This window comes from Euprymna scolopes, chromosome 11, assembly GCF_053919585.1.
Source record: "Euprymna scolopes isolate OS-2025 chromosome 11, ASM5391958v1, whole genome shotgun sequence".
NCBI lineage: Eukaryota > Metazoa > Mollusca > Cephalopoda > Sepiida > Sepiolidae > Euprymna > Euprymna scolopes.
In genome coordinates, this window is record NC_136492.1 from 145,824,775 (window position 1) to 145,841,432 (window position 16,658).

Consider the following 16,658-nt stretch of genomic DNA (forward strand, 5'->3'; position numbering starts at 1 on the left):
TTTATTTCGAGACTTCCTCTGGATGAATGAGATTAAGAAACAAAAAATACCAGTACAAAATATTTGAAAATATTTCACGTGCAAAGTGTGACGCAGTTCTAGTTCAGAAAAACAGAAAAAGACGTTGGAAATGCAAAAGGGAGGGGGGCTGGTGCTGTTAAAGAGAGGGAAATTTTAGTGACGTTCTATAGTCCTTAATGTAATTTTAAAAAATATGAACGCAGTTAATATTCTTACTGGAAAAATGATAAATCTGTTGAAATTCAAATATAGGTTTGTAACAGAAATGAAATGAGTGTTTTTTGTTATGTAATTTATTGATTGAGATTATATGTATTAATTATTATAGGGGGTGTTTGAATGGTGTGAGAAGATAACCTGTGTCTACAGTTAAATGATGTTCTTTACATAAAAGTTTACTTATTAATGGCGCTATGTTATAGAAACCTGCACGGTGTTTAATTGTGCTTGAAATTGTGATAAACGCAGATTTAAGAAGTCTCCAACGCGGTTTATTTGAAATAAATTTAACTACTTTTGCTTGTTTAAAGTCAAAGGTGTGATTATGTTGCAATGAATGAGAGAATAATGCACTTAGAGAATTGCTATTTTTTATATCTCTTTTATGTTCACTGAGCCTGTTTTCCAATTTCTGTTTGGTTTCACCAACGTATTTATGATGGCAATTTTGGCAAGGAATAGTGTATATACCTCCGTTGGAAACTGGTTTGTTTTGGAGATGTTTCGTAGTTTTTAATATATGTCTTATGGTTAGTGATGTGGTTTGTACGATAGGAATTTCTAGTTTGTTTAGTGTGTTACAGATTATTGTATTATTGGTGTGTGTAGGTAAAAGAAGATGTCTACACCAGACCTTTCTCTCATAAACAGACATCTTCTTTTACCTAATTTTTTATTTAATGCATTTTAGTAAATATGTACTGTATTAGATTATCTCCACTTAACTGAAACTAATAAGATAAAGTAATTATCTCCATGCACCAGCTAAAATCAACAGAAGGCAGACCAGAAACCATGCAAAATCAGAACAGTATGTATTTATAAAAATGCATTAAATAAAACAGTAAAAAATTAGAAAATTCATATTAGAATAAAATAAAATATACAGAGATAGGAATAAGCTATAGTTAAATAAAAATGAATATCATTATAAACAATAAATGCGGGCCTCAATTTTGTTCCTCAGACGGAAACAACATGGCTGACAAGAGCCTAACATCATTTAGGTTTTACCATTAAGTGGTCACCTTTATGTTGGGCTGGAATAAGACGGTACCAATGTATTTTTCTGAAGTTCGGTACTATTAAATAAATAAATATAAAGCTCTTATATCGAAAAAGTTTTTCTTTATAATCGAGCATTTTGTTGGGATTCTTTCCCGCACCAAAATTAACAAATATATATACATACATACATATATATATACATATATATATATATATATATATATATATATATATATATATATATATATATAAACTTTTAAAAAAAAGGAAGGAAAACGTCTACCTTAAACCACTAACCTAGTTCTAAGACAGATCTTTTGTTCGATAAAATGCATGCCCATTGGCTGATAGGAAGGCGCGTGGTGGATACTAGAAAGCTGATTGGCAAACTAAAAATCCTCAACATATATAAAAACAAGAAGCAACCACAGAATTTGCGCATAAGCCCGACGAATCCTATAGTGGATGAAACGCTGAATATTCAGTGTAGCTTAATCGCCATATATATTTTATAAATTACTATATATATATATATATATCCAATATATATGTATATATATATATATATATATATATATATATATATATATGGTTTTAAATAAAATGGTAGGCGGCAGTTTCTCGAGAGCTCTTTCGGCTATCATCTCTTCAGGAGCAAATCGATAGCAATCTAAATAATATTGTGGCGAAAATAAAGAGTTCTATAGGGGAACTTATTTAATGTGCCAACGTACGGGGGCATTAATTAAATTTATTTACGTTTAAAAAACGATTAAAAATGTTGGCACAACGAGGGAGAAAGAAAAAAAAAAAAAAAAAAAAAAAAAAAAAAGCGGGAGAAAAAATTCAAAGTTCCCCAAAGAGAAACAATGCGTTAGATGTTTCTTTTTGCCGGCACAAAGAAGGTTGACGCACCGCAATAGAGACAGCCTCCAAAATCTTTAAATGATTTTTGGAGTCCGCTCTATGTAGCACCTCGAACCAATCTATTTTATATCTATCGGCACAGCATGGGTTGTCAACCAAATGCTGGCCAATAGCAGAGTCCAAGGCTGCAGAAGGAGGGAGACCTCCAAACCCCATCCTCCCTTGTCTGATCTTCGATGGAACATGCTGGTTTATACGAGTCAAAAGGTGCAAGGATGTTCGCCCAACATAACCAGCATCGCACTGGCATTTAAACTGATATACAATATTACTATTTTGAATGTAAGGCAAACTATCCTTGCGGAAAGACGGAAAAGCAGATCTCGTAGTATATACCACACGCAAGGTCACCGAATTGAAGCAATCGTAAATACTTCTTCGAATCTTTTTTGAAATTATATTACTCCCCTCCCCTATCCACGGTAATTTCAAATAAACCGGGCATTTCAAGGGTCCAAACTTTTTAGGGGATTTAAAATCCGCAACCTTTTTGCAAATACAATCATTGTTTCTCTTTGGGGAACTTTGAATTTTTTCTCCCGCTTTTTTTTTTTTTTTTTTTTTTTTTTTTTTTTTTTTTTCTTTCTCCCTCGTTGTGCCAACATTTTTAATCGTTTTTTAAACGTAAATAAATTTAATTAATGCCCCCGTACGTTGGCACATTAAATAAGTTCCCCTATAGAACTCTTTATTTTCGCCACAATATTATTTAGATTGCTATCGATTTGCTCCTGAAGAGATGATAGCCGAAAGAGCTCTCGAGAAACTGCCGCCTACCATTTTATTTAAAACCATATATAAATTCTGTACCTCTAAACATTTATATATATATATATATATATATATATATGATGAAAATAATGGAAATAGTATTCCGACAAAATAGAGAAAATAAAATGGTGAACACATAATACGGTTTGTTCCTTTTTTATTTTCTCTCTATATATATATATATCCAATATATATGTATATATATATATATATATATATCTCCAATATATATATATATTTATATATATATATATATCCAATATATATATATCCTATATATATATATATATATATATATATATATCCTGTATTTATATATATCTAATATATATATATATATATATATATATATATATATAAATTACTATATATATATATATCCAATATATATGTATATATATATATATATATCTCCAATATATATGTATATATATATATATATCTCCAATATATATATATATTTATATATATATATCCAATATATATATATCCTATATATATATATATATATATATATATATATATATATATATATATATATATATATATATATATATATATATATCCAATATATATATATATGTATATATATATCAAGTAAAAATTACAATTAAATTTACCAAAATGATCAAGATGGTAAAACTAAAGTATATTGTAAATATTAAAGAATTAATATTTATAAAGTTATCGCAGTCAGATGTAAAAGCTCGATAAAACCAAATAGGAGATAGAGCTTATAATAGGGGCAAACGGTTAATAAAACATGTTAAAAACACTTTGAAAAAGAGTTAAAACCATATTTAATCTGAAAAGGAAAAACTTGATAAGTGGATAGTTCTTAATCCGCGGAGTTTCGAAGAAATACTTTCCTTCTCATCAGAGGGTAGGAATTAGCAAAATGCGGGATCGGATTTTGCATACAAAAGTATTTGATGAAACAACAAGTAAATCAAATATCTTACTTGATAACAAAAAAGTGAAGCAGAGGGAATGTGGTGAAGAAAAGGGTGATTACACGTGAATGGATAGTCTGGTGAAAGATAAATAATCCAATGACGGTAAAATCCAAAAATATAACTACAAGAAAGTTAATTGAATTTCCATTTGCACAAGTAAAATCCAAGGAAATCCCGTAATTGGAAGATGGTCCAAAATAATCCAAAGGCCGAAATCCATGGAATAATTCACAAATATGAACAAGGGAAAAGGGGAAAAATTTCAATAATATTAATAAAAGAAAGATAAGACATGCTTTTATCACTGCTGTCGAGACATAAATATAAATAAGAAAGATCAGGGAAGAAAAAGGGGGGAAAAGCAGGGAAGAAGAGGGGGGGGAAATTAAATGTGATAGAATTAAATATAAAATAGAAAACAAAAGTCAAAATGACCCAGACAGGAAATGTTAAAAGGCGCGAAAAAATGTATAGGGCAAAATAATATAGGTCAACTGAAATGTACAGTTTATTACTTAAGAAAATATCAGCAAGAGTTGTTAAAAGACACTAAATGGAAAATAAATAAATAAATTAATTAATTAATTAATTAATTAACAGAAAATAAATAATAAATAAACAATAAATAAATAACTCTGAAGAAGGAAAACTCTGAAGCTAAACCTAAGGGGAGGAAGGCCTCTCCACTCTTTGATGACAACCTTCCTAGAGCTGGTGACTCAAACAAATTACCGGTCTGCAAACCTAAACTGTTTAAGGAGTAGATAGGCACTGTCTATCGCCCGGATTCCATACTCCTTCTTTGCCTATTAGCTAGGCGTAGAGGTTGAATCACAGGGAGTCGACAGACCTTCAGTGGTCGATCTTGTTTCCTGACTAGGGCAATGAACGCCGTTTTCCTCACTCCTGACACATCCCATCCCCTAAACTGGGCACTTGAGAGTGCTTGAATGCCATAATGCCAGTACAAGTAGATTGGGTTGCCCATCGTCTGATAGGTTGAGTGTACCGGATAGACAGTTCCTGGCTGCTGTTCCCGCCTGGTAGTATAGGATCCCTAACTCTTTGGTGGCGCTTAGAGCGGCTGCTCCATCAACAGTTGTATAATATTGGGTTGTTTGTAGTGCCATGTCGCGCATGGAAAGGGATCCTGCACTCATCCCCGGTGGGCTATTCCGAGGCCACAATCCTAGTAGATGGCAGGACAACTGATGGCCTGCTTGTGTTGCATGCCTGGTATTCTGCATAACCACTTGTTCAGCATCCCTTACCTAAACTGAAACTAAAAAAAATGACAGTACAATAAAAAATTACGCTAAAACCAGGCCCAAACTAATATTCATATATGACCTCCCTGACAAAATTGCCTGTGAGATGGGTATATATGCTGACGACACCACACTCTATAACAGACATGACAGGAAAACAAATGAACACATATCTAAAGAAATGGCAGAAGCACTAGAGGATGACCTCCGATCTGTAGTGGAATGGGGACATAAATGGATGGTCACATTCAATGCTGCCAAGACTAAACTCGTTTCCTTCAATAATTACAAGAAACTTTCTCTACCACCAATAGCAATGGCCAATGACTCTTTATCTGAAAGTACATCCTTTAAACTCCTCGGCCTAACGCTCTCAGGAAACATGAGTTGGAACAATTACCTCAAGAGTATCGCCAGGACCGCTGCGAAGAAGGTAAGTTCTCTCTACCGTGCTAGAAAGATACTAACGCCCGAAAGTATCCTATACTTCTATAAGGCCACCATTCGCTCATGTACGGAGTATTGTTGTCATATTTGGACTGGTGCATCTGCCACTAGTCTCTCGCTCCTAGACAAGTTTCAAAAGAGAGTTACCAACCTAATAGGTCCTGAACTGTCATCTAAACTTCAGCCTCTGTCCCATCGATGAAATGTTGCATCCCTCTGCCTTTTCTACAAGTACTTTAACAGTGAATGCTCTGAAGAACTGCAAACACTTGTGCTCCCTCGACGTAAATACCCCCGACAAACCCGACAAGCAGCTAAATCCCACCCCTTCACAGTAAAGATCCCTAGATGTAAGAGAGCCTTCTACTCCAGTAGTTTCTTCCCCAGGACAGCTAAACTTTGGAACTCCCTGTCGGGTCCCTGCTTCCCCAACTGTACTGACATGCAGAAGTTCAAGTGCAACGTGAACCGACATCTTGCTGCCCAACCCCCTACACAGTACCCCTGATGCCCATGTCCCTGATAGTAGCCTCCTACAACAAAGTGGCAATATGCCTTGTTTGGGGTGAAAATGTAATAATAAAAAGAATATATATATATATATATATTTAAAAGAGTGTAGCCATCAACAATTGTGGGTTTTTTTTAAAGGTTTTCATCATATTTTTATTTTAAAATATTTTTATAACGCGTTTCGAGCTTAGGGTGTGCTCTCTTCAGATGTTTTCGTAAGAAGTTTTTCTTTAAAATAGGAGTTTGTACAGTTACCTCCGCTGATATTAAATATGTTTTTCAGAGTGATGATGCGTGTGTTCAGACATTCTGGCTCCAACTGTAAGTGTTCAAATGTCCGGTCAAAGTTATTTTCAAAGAGTGTTTTTTAGTCCATATGGTGAAGGTTTTTATGGGTTTTTAAGGGTTCTTTTTAAAGACTTTCTTTCCTCATGTATAGCATACACTCACACACAATCACACACGCATACATATATATTTATATATGTTTACGATCTAACAGCCTCGCCAGACCTTACAGAAATGGTTCAGAACCATTTATGTAAGGTCTGGCGAGGCTGTTAGATCGTAAACACGGTCGAACATCCGAAACACATGTAACCAAACAGATAAAACGGTAATAAAAAAATAAAACACATATTTGCTCTGCAATAGTATTGAGCACTCTCTTCAGGTTTTTACTAATTACCAGTTTTACCAAATATATATATATATATATATATATATATATATATATATATATATATATATATATATATATTCATATATATATTAGCAAAGATACCCGTACATCGCACGGGACTTTTGTACACAGTTAGGTACGCGATTTTTGGGCACCTTTCCAGTAAGTGGATGTTGTAAGAGGGAAGTAAATTTCAACTCGATGCTTAAATCTTATCCAACACATTGAATACTGAAAACTGCCACAATCAGATCAGATCAGATCAGTTCTTCATCATATCCTTTTGTAGAACTTTTCATTGAAGAGCCTTGTGGTAAACTACATTTCTGCTTCTTTGATTTTGAGCCAGAATGTAGAGTTTTTCTGAACTTCCTGTCCTGATGAAGATGTAGAACTTACCGTGACTGAAGCAGTCTGATGTCAGGTCTACGCTAATGGTTTTAAACGTCTGACCTTGTCTTTTATTTATGCTCATTGCAAAACACACCTTCACAGGAAACATTTCTAAATAGTACAATTACAACAACGCCCCAACATCCCCTCCCGGCCGCCGTCGACATCCCCCTTGCCCCAATATAAACAAAATGTTTTTTTTGGCAGGGGGGGGTCAACGTGTGGGTGCTCATATTAGGTTAAATTATCATAGAAAAATGATCCCCACTTTATTGAAACTAATATTTCTTCAAAAAGTCCTAGGGTCCAGGAGTTCATACCATGCAAACGGTAAATTTGTGATGGGTTTGATTATCAAATTTGGTATCAGAAGAAAAAAATCGGTTTGTGTCAAAAAACGAAAATAAACGTCTTTTTTTTATCATAAAAATAATTATTTTATCATAAAAATAATCATGAGAAAGTGAAAGGAGGCCTGGGGTCATTTTTTGGCTCGTTTGGCTCTTTTTGGTATTTTTTAGAAAATGCACTGGCGGCCAAACTGTAGTGATTACGCTGGAGACTGAATGTCTTTAAATATGACTAACTACTCGCTTGCTCAAGAAATAAATGCAATATTCGTTCTCAGCGTCCCCCAAAACCTTAAAAAGTCGACAATTCAAAGGTGAATGCCGAGGGGTTGGTAAACTAAAAAAAATACCGATTTATGGTAATGATTATACCATAGCGATGCATGTGATATCATATATGGTAAAAAAATTATATTTTATATTAAATCGATATAATTATAAAACTCAAATGATCTTGCAATGGGTATTGCAACCCAATATCCGGTTTACGACTTCTGGTTGCATATACGTACATAAACCTACACCCATAACAGCGTAAACAAATAAACATAAATCGCTACTTTTCCAGAATTTGAGCATTGACCTGCGCACTAAAATATTAATGTTATTATTTAGAAATTATTATTTAACATGGGAAGGGTGGAGATGTTTTGCAACTATTCTGTATTACAACTATACTGTCACAATTTTCTTACAAATAAATCAACTCTAACCCATTGACAACGTATTGTTTCATCTCTCTGATACAGATATTGACGGTGCGAGACTCTAAGAAAGCAGCCCTTTTCATGGACATGCATCAGAGGCAGGTATGCATTAGTGAATACCTTCATGCAGAAAAAATGAACCGATCAACATTGATCGGCGCCTGTTGAACGTTTACAAAGCCGGTGCAGTTGATGTCGGCACAGTTAAGAGATATATTCGTCGATTTCAGAGTGACATCAGAAATGTGAGTGACAAAGCGTGCTCCAGACTTTTACGGCCAGGGTATCAAAATAGGCTTTTGCCAAGTGCATTCAGAATAGTGGTGACTATGTAGAAAAATAAATTCTGGAGTAAAGACTGTCGCTCATTTAAATGGTACCACTCCCGCTTTTGTATCTCTTCAACGTTTTAGTTTTTGAGTAAAATAATATAAGGCCCTACTTTTAGAACGACCCTGATATATATACTAGCAGATCAAATCTGTGCTTGGGTGTTGCTTGGTAAAATCGAAAGAGCAAGGAATTTACCGCTTCTACTTCTGAACTCCACATAAGATGATCTAATCGGTTGGTTGTTTTTGTTTTACGGCATATCGACCCTTTTCAGGTTATTTAATGCCAAATCCAGTGATTTTGAAGAAAAACTGCTAAATAGATTTTTTTTTTTCAAGTCGGTTTCTATTTAACCCATAGTTGGGACCCTAACAGTTACTACCACTCCGGGTCAGAGTGGACCTGGGAGCAATGGCAATTAAAGGGTGGCTTCACACTCCCCAAAACCCGCAAGCTGGGGCCTCACCATCGGATATAGTTTAAGGTCATATCCAGGACCAAGACGATCTGAACTATTAAAATAACTTTTATGCAAAGTCTGACTTTCTTTGTCAACATTAACTTTTAACTGATCTCGGCGCTTTTTCCAATAATTCGATACATTTTTGACACAACGGTTTGTCTTTGATCTTAAAATACACCTCAGTTTCTAATATCTCTTCTTCATTGCGACCAAAGTGTTCGTTTCATGGAGTAAAAGAAAATAAAAAGAAAGATAAGAGAAGATGTGGAGAACAGATTAGATGCAGAAATAAGTTGAAGTGGAATTTATAGTTTTGTTGCCATCTTTGGGATCAACTTGTGACACAGTGCATTCTAAATCCCGTGTATTGCTTTATTGCAGGTCATTTTTTTTTTAATTTTGGAAATTGCTATGAAATGCAGAAAAGTGAAATTTGGTACACTAGAAGAGCATAACAACATGTTTTATTTCACTGATTTTTGTGGAATTTAAACAAATATTTTGAAAATTATGCTAATTTTTCTATTTTCTGGTAATTTCAAATGTGTATCACATTTTTAGGCACATTGCATGTGCCTAAAAATGTATATTTTCGGTAATAAAACAATATTCTAACTTCATATTATTATTTAAATAAAACTAACGTTGCCCGGGCGTTTGTAGGTGTGTGTTGATCTAAAAAAAAAAAAGTTGTAGTAGGCAGGCAGGCTGGAACCCATACAGCAAAGGGGGTGGGTTGAAAGAATGTGAAAAAAAGAATTGGTAAATAAAAGACGAAATAAAAAAAATAAAATAAGAAGATAGCGAGAGAGGTGGGATCGAACTCAGAAACGTGGAGTGGGTGGTCTTTCTTGCTAACCATTGCACCATATCGGATAGTCAAATGAATGAGTTTGTGATTAAGTTAAGAATCACGCAGGCGCAGAAATGAATGCCACGCATGCACAGAAATGAAGGTTGCTTTTTAAATCTGGCTGAAGGCCAGTTAAGCTTCCCACTTTCTGCCGTTTTATTTATTTGGTTTCCCACGATGTCGGGGAAAGCCAGCTCCCCCCGAAAAGGGAGAACTTTGGCAGTGCCCAAATGAATAGCAATTGTCTGATATGAAGGGTTTCCCCCACATTGATCAAAGCTGATTGCCTTCAAAACGTCCCGGCTAGTAGAGCCAGGCGGTACATTTGCTTCGATTAGTTTTACTTTATTTATACAAGAAAAACAAACACAGGAAACCAGGGATTTTTTAAAAACTTGATTAAAAAAGATAGAGACAACGTCTGTTTTCGAATCTGGGATATTATAATCTAGTAAGTATGAGGACATTTCTCCAAAATAGTAACTTTGTCAAGAAGCTCGGCAAAAAAGCCTTTCTTGGACATGCACAAACGCTTGCTCCCATTTTGTGTTTTATATTATAGACTAGCAGGGGTACCCAGCGTTGCCTGTATGTTTGGAGGTGTAAAAGAAGGGAAAATGTTTTGGTAGGAAGATAGGCTCGAACCCGAAGCCTTAACACGGAGATGCAGAAGGGGAAAAAACCTGCTCGACTACGACAGGAGAGGAATGAACACCGTTTTAATTTAAGGATTAAAAAGTTGAATAAAAACAAGTGCGTGAATTTAATGCGGTCAAACATCACGTCATAAAGGGAATGAAATCACGCACTTAACTTTTGCTGCGAGGCAGTTTTTTTTTATTTTGTTTCATCAACTTTGGCTGCACGGTAGTTTTTTGGTTGGGGAGAACCCCCCCTCAAAAGGAGAGTTAGCAATTGTCTGATATAAGGGGTTTCCCCTGCATTACTCAAACCTCATTGCTTTTCTGGACGAGTACCAGGGAGTTTATTTAAGGTACGGATTCTATTTCGCTTTTATACTGAAAAGCCAAAAAAACATGTGTAGACAAGAAATATCGTGAAAATAGCTTGTAAAAGTCGTTGAAATAAAAGACAGACGCAACCTCCCTCTGCAAATCGTAGATATCATAATTTAGATAGTATATAAAAAGCGCCCCCAGCCTTTGCCGAACATACCATTTTGTATTTTATATATATAGATAAAGAACATATCCAGTAAGAATATTAACCAAAAACAAGAACAAATTTCACATTATTTTGTTTAAGGAAATATTTATTTATCATCATAACTCCCATGCTTCAAAATCACTTTGAATAGCCTCATGTCAACTGATAATGTCAATCGTCGGATTTAAGATGATATGCTATAGGAAACTTCCAAAATCTTCCTCCAAAGTTCATCAAATGGTTCGAAAATGTGGTGAGACGACAACAACTATGGAAGGACATAATTGCTGAGAATGCAAGAGATTCGGAATTCCTCTCCTGCTGCAGAATGCCAAAGGAATAGGTGTCGAAACATCATGAAACAACTAAAAGATGAAGACAACAGACCCCAATAAATTAACTGAGTCAATTTATTTTGAAGTTTTTATTGGTCTATGAACATTGTCTTGTGCCAATACCAATTGTCACTATCCAGCTCCCCTACTCCCCGGGGAGCTGGCCCCCATTTCCCCTTCAATCCTCACATTAAAAACTGGCCTTTTGCCTAATTTGCTCGGTGGTGGAGCAAATATATACCCTTGGCCAAGATCAAAGTGACTGGGATAGCTTCCGTACATTCATATCTGATTTACCTCTGCACTTCATGTTTAAAAAGTGTCCTCTATAGTATCAGATCTGACTGAATGGTTAATTGTAGGCATAGACCAATTCATACCATCCAAAAAATTCCAACAAAAACCTAACAGTCAGCCATGTTTCTCCCCAGAATGTGCTGCTGCTATCGCACACAGAAATCACCTTTTCCATAGCTACCAACGTAATAGATGCACTGAGACTAAAGCTGCTTTCAGGACTGCCAGCAACCATTGTAAAAGAGTAATAAAACATGCAAGAGAGCTATATGCCCAGTCTGTTAAATCCAAAGTAGCTGAGCAGCGGCTTGGTTCCCACCAGTTTTGGCAAATAACAAATAGGATCCTGAACAGAAGTGTGCGTTCTATCCCAACCATTATCAATGGACCAGAGGTCATCTCGTCAGCGTCAGACAAGGCCAAACTATTTGCAAAGAACTTTGCTGCTAATTCTACCCTATGCGACGAAGGCCATCAACTCCCCATATATCCTCCTATAACACAGAACAAGGTAGGTAACATACAAATATCTGTGCATGAGGTCGCCAGGCTAATCAAGAACCTAGATTCCAGTAAAGCAACTGGCCCTGATGGCATCCCAATTATAGTGTGAAAAAAGCTTCAACCAGAACTTGCTCCCATACTTACGAAACTATTTAAGCGCTGCCTTAAGGAGAAGTGCTTTCCGACTCCCTGGAAGACCTCATTAGTTTGCCCTGTATTTAAAAATTCAGGTGATAAGTCATCCCCCTCTCAGTACAGACCAATAAGTCTCCTGTGTGTTATGAGTAAGTTGCTGGAATCCATATTGAATAGAGAAATAGTCAACCACCTCAGCAGGAATAACCTTCTTAGTGACACACAATATGGTTTCCGCTCTGCAAGATGTACCGCAGATGTGCTGACGGTTATATCCCACAGGATTAGTGAATCTCTTGACAAAGGCTTCCTTTCTAGGGCAATTGCTCTTGACATATCGAAGGCCTTCGACAAGGTACGGCATAAGGGTCTACTTCACAAGATTTCCAGCTACGGTATAACTGGAAATGTTTTCTCAATCATTAAATCATTTCTCTCCGATAGGCTCATAAGAGTAGTGGTAGATGGACAAAAATCGGAGGCCTGCAATATAAATGCTGGAGTACCTCAGGGGTCAATCCTGGGCCCAACTCTCTTCCTGATCTACATCAATGACCTCCCTAAACACATACTTAAATCATTCGTTGACATCTATGCTGATGACACGACCATCTATGGCAACACATCAAAGGCTGTAAATGACAAAGTTCTCTCTAATTCTCTCTCCTCTGATCTCGAGTGCGTGATTCAGTGGAGGAAGATGTGGCTGGTTACCTTTAATGCATCCAAAACCAAACTCCTATCCTTACATCATCAACGCTCTGATCCCCATCTGGCATCAATTGTGATGGATGGCTCTCGTCTGGGTGAGGCCCCGTGTTTTGACAAGCTTCTGGGTTTGACCTTTACTCCTGATCTGAAATGGAACACGTACATCAAGTCTGTTGCCAAGGTCGCTGGAAAGATGGTGGGATCCTTCTACCGCTCCAGAAGATATCTCACTACTGATGCAATTCTCTATCTATATAAAAGCCAAGTACGTCCAAGGATGGAATACTGTTGCAATATCTGGGCAGGAGTTGCTAAAAATAGCCTATCCTGCCTTGACAGAGTACAAAATAGACTTTGTGGCTTAGTGGAGTATACCCTTTTCTCTACCCTGCAACCTCTCTCCCACAGAAGAGACGTTGCGAGCCTATTCTTGTTTTATCGTTATTTCTATGGCAGGTGCTCGTCTGAACTCCAATCTCTGGTTCCCCCTCACCAATCTTTCATGAAAACCACCCGTCTAGCTGAATCTACTGTGAAAAATTTCCCCCACTCTTTATCTGTGCCTAAATCAAAACGCGGATTCCATGAACAAAGCTTCTTTCTTAGAACTGCACGCCTGTGGAACCATGTTCCGTCTGCCTGCTTCCTACCGGACTACAACTTGGATGTCTTCAAGTCCAATGTTACCAAATTCCTAATGAACCGCCCCCTTAAGTAAACACTTCATCAAATCTCCACACTAACGTAATGTACTTGCAATAATCCTTATCCCTGAGTGGCTTCCGGGCCTTGATAAGTGGTGATCACTGTGTAAAAAAAAAAAAAAAAAAAGTATCTGTTCCGGCAGATACTGCAAGCAAAGACCATATGTTGCGGCAACCACACATATAAGACCTTGGTCAATGTAGGGGACACCCTTCATACCAATTGTCACTAACCAGCTCCCCTACTCTCCAGGGAGCTGGTCCCCATTTCCACTTCAATCCTCACTTTAAAAATTGACCTTGTGCCTAATTTGCTCGGTGGGGGAGCAAATAAATACCAACTCCACATATAAGACCTTGGTCAATGTAGGGGCAACCCTTCATACCAATTGTAACTATCCAGCTCCCCTACTCCCCGGGGAGCTGGTCCCCATTTCCCCTTCACTCCTCACATTAAAAATCGGCCTTGTGCCTAATTTGCTCGGTGGGGGAGCAAATAAATACCAACTCCACATATAAGACCTTGGTCAATGTAGGGGCAACCCTTCATACCAATTGTCACTATGCAGCTCCCCTATTCCCCGAGGAGTTGGTCGCCATTTCCCCTTCACTCCTCACATTAAAAATCGGCCTTGTGCCTTATTTGCTCGGCGGGGGAGCAAATAAATACCCTTTTCTTGGCCTTTTGGCCAAGATCAAAGTGTAGTATCTGTTCCGGCATATACTGCAAGCAAAGACCATATGTGGGCGCAACCTCACATATAAGACCTTGGTCAATGTAGGGGAGACCCTTCATACCAATTGTCATTATCCAGCTCCCCTATTCCCCGAGGAGCTGGTCCCCATTTTCCCTTCACTCCTCACATTAAAAATCGGCCTTGTGCCTAATTTGCTTGGTGGGGGAGCAAATAAATATAATTTTTCTTGGCGTTTTGTCCAAGATCAAAGTGTAATATCTGTTCTTACTACATGCTGTACTTGTGATATAAAGTGGGGGATCACTTTTCTGTGTTAATTTAATCTAAAATTATCACCCACTTTACAACCAGTCAGTCTCAAAGCCATTCAAGTCATTCTCCAGATCGTTCAAGTTGTTTTTGAAGGATTCCAGTTATTTTTTAAGCGTTCAAGTCATTCTTAAGGTCATTCAATTCATCCTTAAGTTCATTTAAGTCATTCTAAGTCATTTACTTTTTATTTATTTAAGTCATTTCAGCCCATTTTTCGGTCATTTTAGTTTATCTTTAAGAATTTCATATCAATCCTACATTCAAGCATTCATTCATTGCACAAGAGCACGCGACTAATGGCTATCGGCCTTCTTCAAATCCGAATCAATTAATGTTTCCATAAAAATCGTTATTTTATATATAAAAAAAGCGGATCGATTTTGTCGTTTTCTTGTTGCATTTGTTAATTTAATGAATTAAAAGCCATCAAATTGATGCACTTTTGCCCGGTTGTAAATCCTTTCCGAACCGAGCTTAGTTTATTCTAATTGGCTTAAAATGTTAAGCAAAAAACGAGTGTCACATTATATGCCAAACTAATAGGCTTTTCCAAAATAGGAAATAATTTCACTATAAAACAGAACGAAAAACTAGAATCTTCAATACGAAATGTTCAATTCAACGACTCCCACTAATAGCCTCTCATTAGGATGAGTTGCACAGCAGTTTCAAAAAACAAGAATGGATTTTCGTAAGATGCTTTCATTCAAATTATACAAACGAAAAATAAAAACTATATTTCAAACTTAAACGTGTCAGGGTAATGAGAATGCTATTTAAAAATTAAACATAACAAACTGACATAAAGACAAAGTTTTAAAGATACATGAATGTGTCCATATCTATATGATAAAATAAAGTAAATTTGTTCCCTATTTCATTGACCATTAGAGGTTTAGAACCAAAATCTTGGCGAATCCATTCCACCAACGATGTAGGCCAATTTCTGGTGCGCATTATCAGAAAATATGAATTCGTTTCCATTCCCTTTCAAATTTCCTTACATTTTTTTCTGGGTAAGCAGTATCTCTGAAAACGGACTTTTACTAAGAAGATTTCAGTTATTTTCGCTCTCAGTAATATCCACGTCTACCACCACTAATGACGCTAACTGTATTTCTTATTTCCAGCGTTTGTTACAATAATACAATACAGGAATAGTGATTTACCATAAAAGCAACAAAAAATAAAACACAGCGCCAATTTTTCATATTAAAAGTAGTTATTGAATTTTTCAAATTTCCAACATGAAATAATTCATGTCACAACAAAAATTACTTTCTTGCATTACATGAAATATGCTTAAGCGTTTTTAACTTTACTTCAGAATTTTCGTCAATTTACAGACATTTGCAAATAAAATCGTCAGAATATACTATCAATAAAATATACGGATATATAAGTAATTTCGTTTGAATTTACTTCTTAATTTCTACTTTTCTTATTTCTGTGACCCGATGGGGACCGGGCGATGCCAGGTGACCTTGCTAGTTGATTAAGGAACAGCTTGTCGTCTGGGTGGTCCTATTGACACGAATTCAGGGGAATTCGCACGGCTGAATTCTAATGATGATGATGGTGGTTCGATGTTGTTTTAAACAGAATACATCTGTTTCTTGATGGATAATCAAAATGATCTCCCCCCCCCACCCGCCCCAAGAATGGATAGCTGGAACAAGATGAGAGAGGAAAACCTTTTCTTTCTTTTTTTGCTTTCATAATTGTAAAGGTCGCTTTTTATTATTTTCTTTTCTTTCTCTTCTGTAACCAGACGTTCAAAGTGCGGCAGGACATTACTGCCCCCCCCCCCGAACAAAAGCGCGGCCGCTGATTGGTTGATCGCCACTTGTGGACATATGGGGAGAGGTTGGCTGTTGCAGCTTA

At 36.5% G+C, this 16,658-nt stretch overlaps 1 pseudogene; it reads left to right on the forward strand.

Annotated features, from left to right (window-relative positions):
• Nucleotides 1–14,432: 14,432 nt before the first annotated feature.
• LOC145288452 (U2 spliceosomal RNA) lies at nucleotides 14,433–14,558 on the forward strand (annotated as a pseudogene).
• Nucleotides 14,559–16,658: the final 2,100 nt, after the last annotated feature.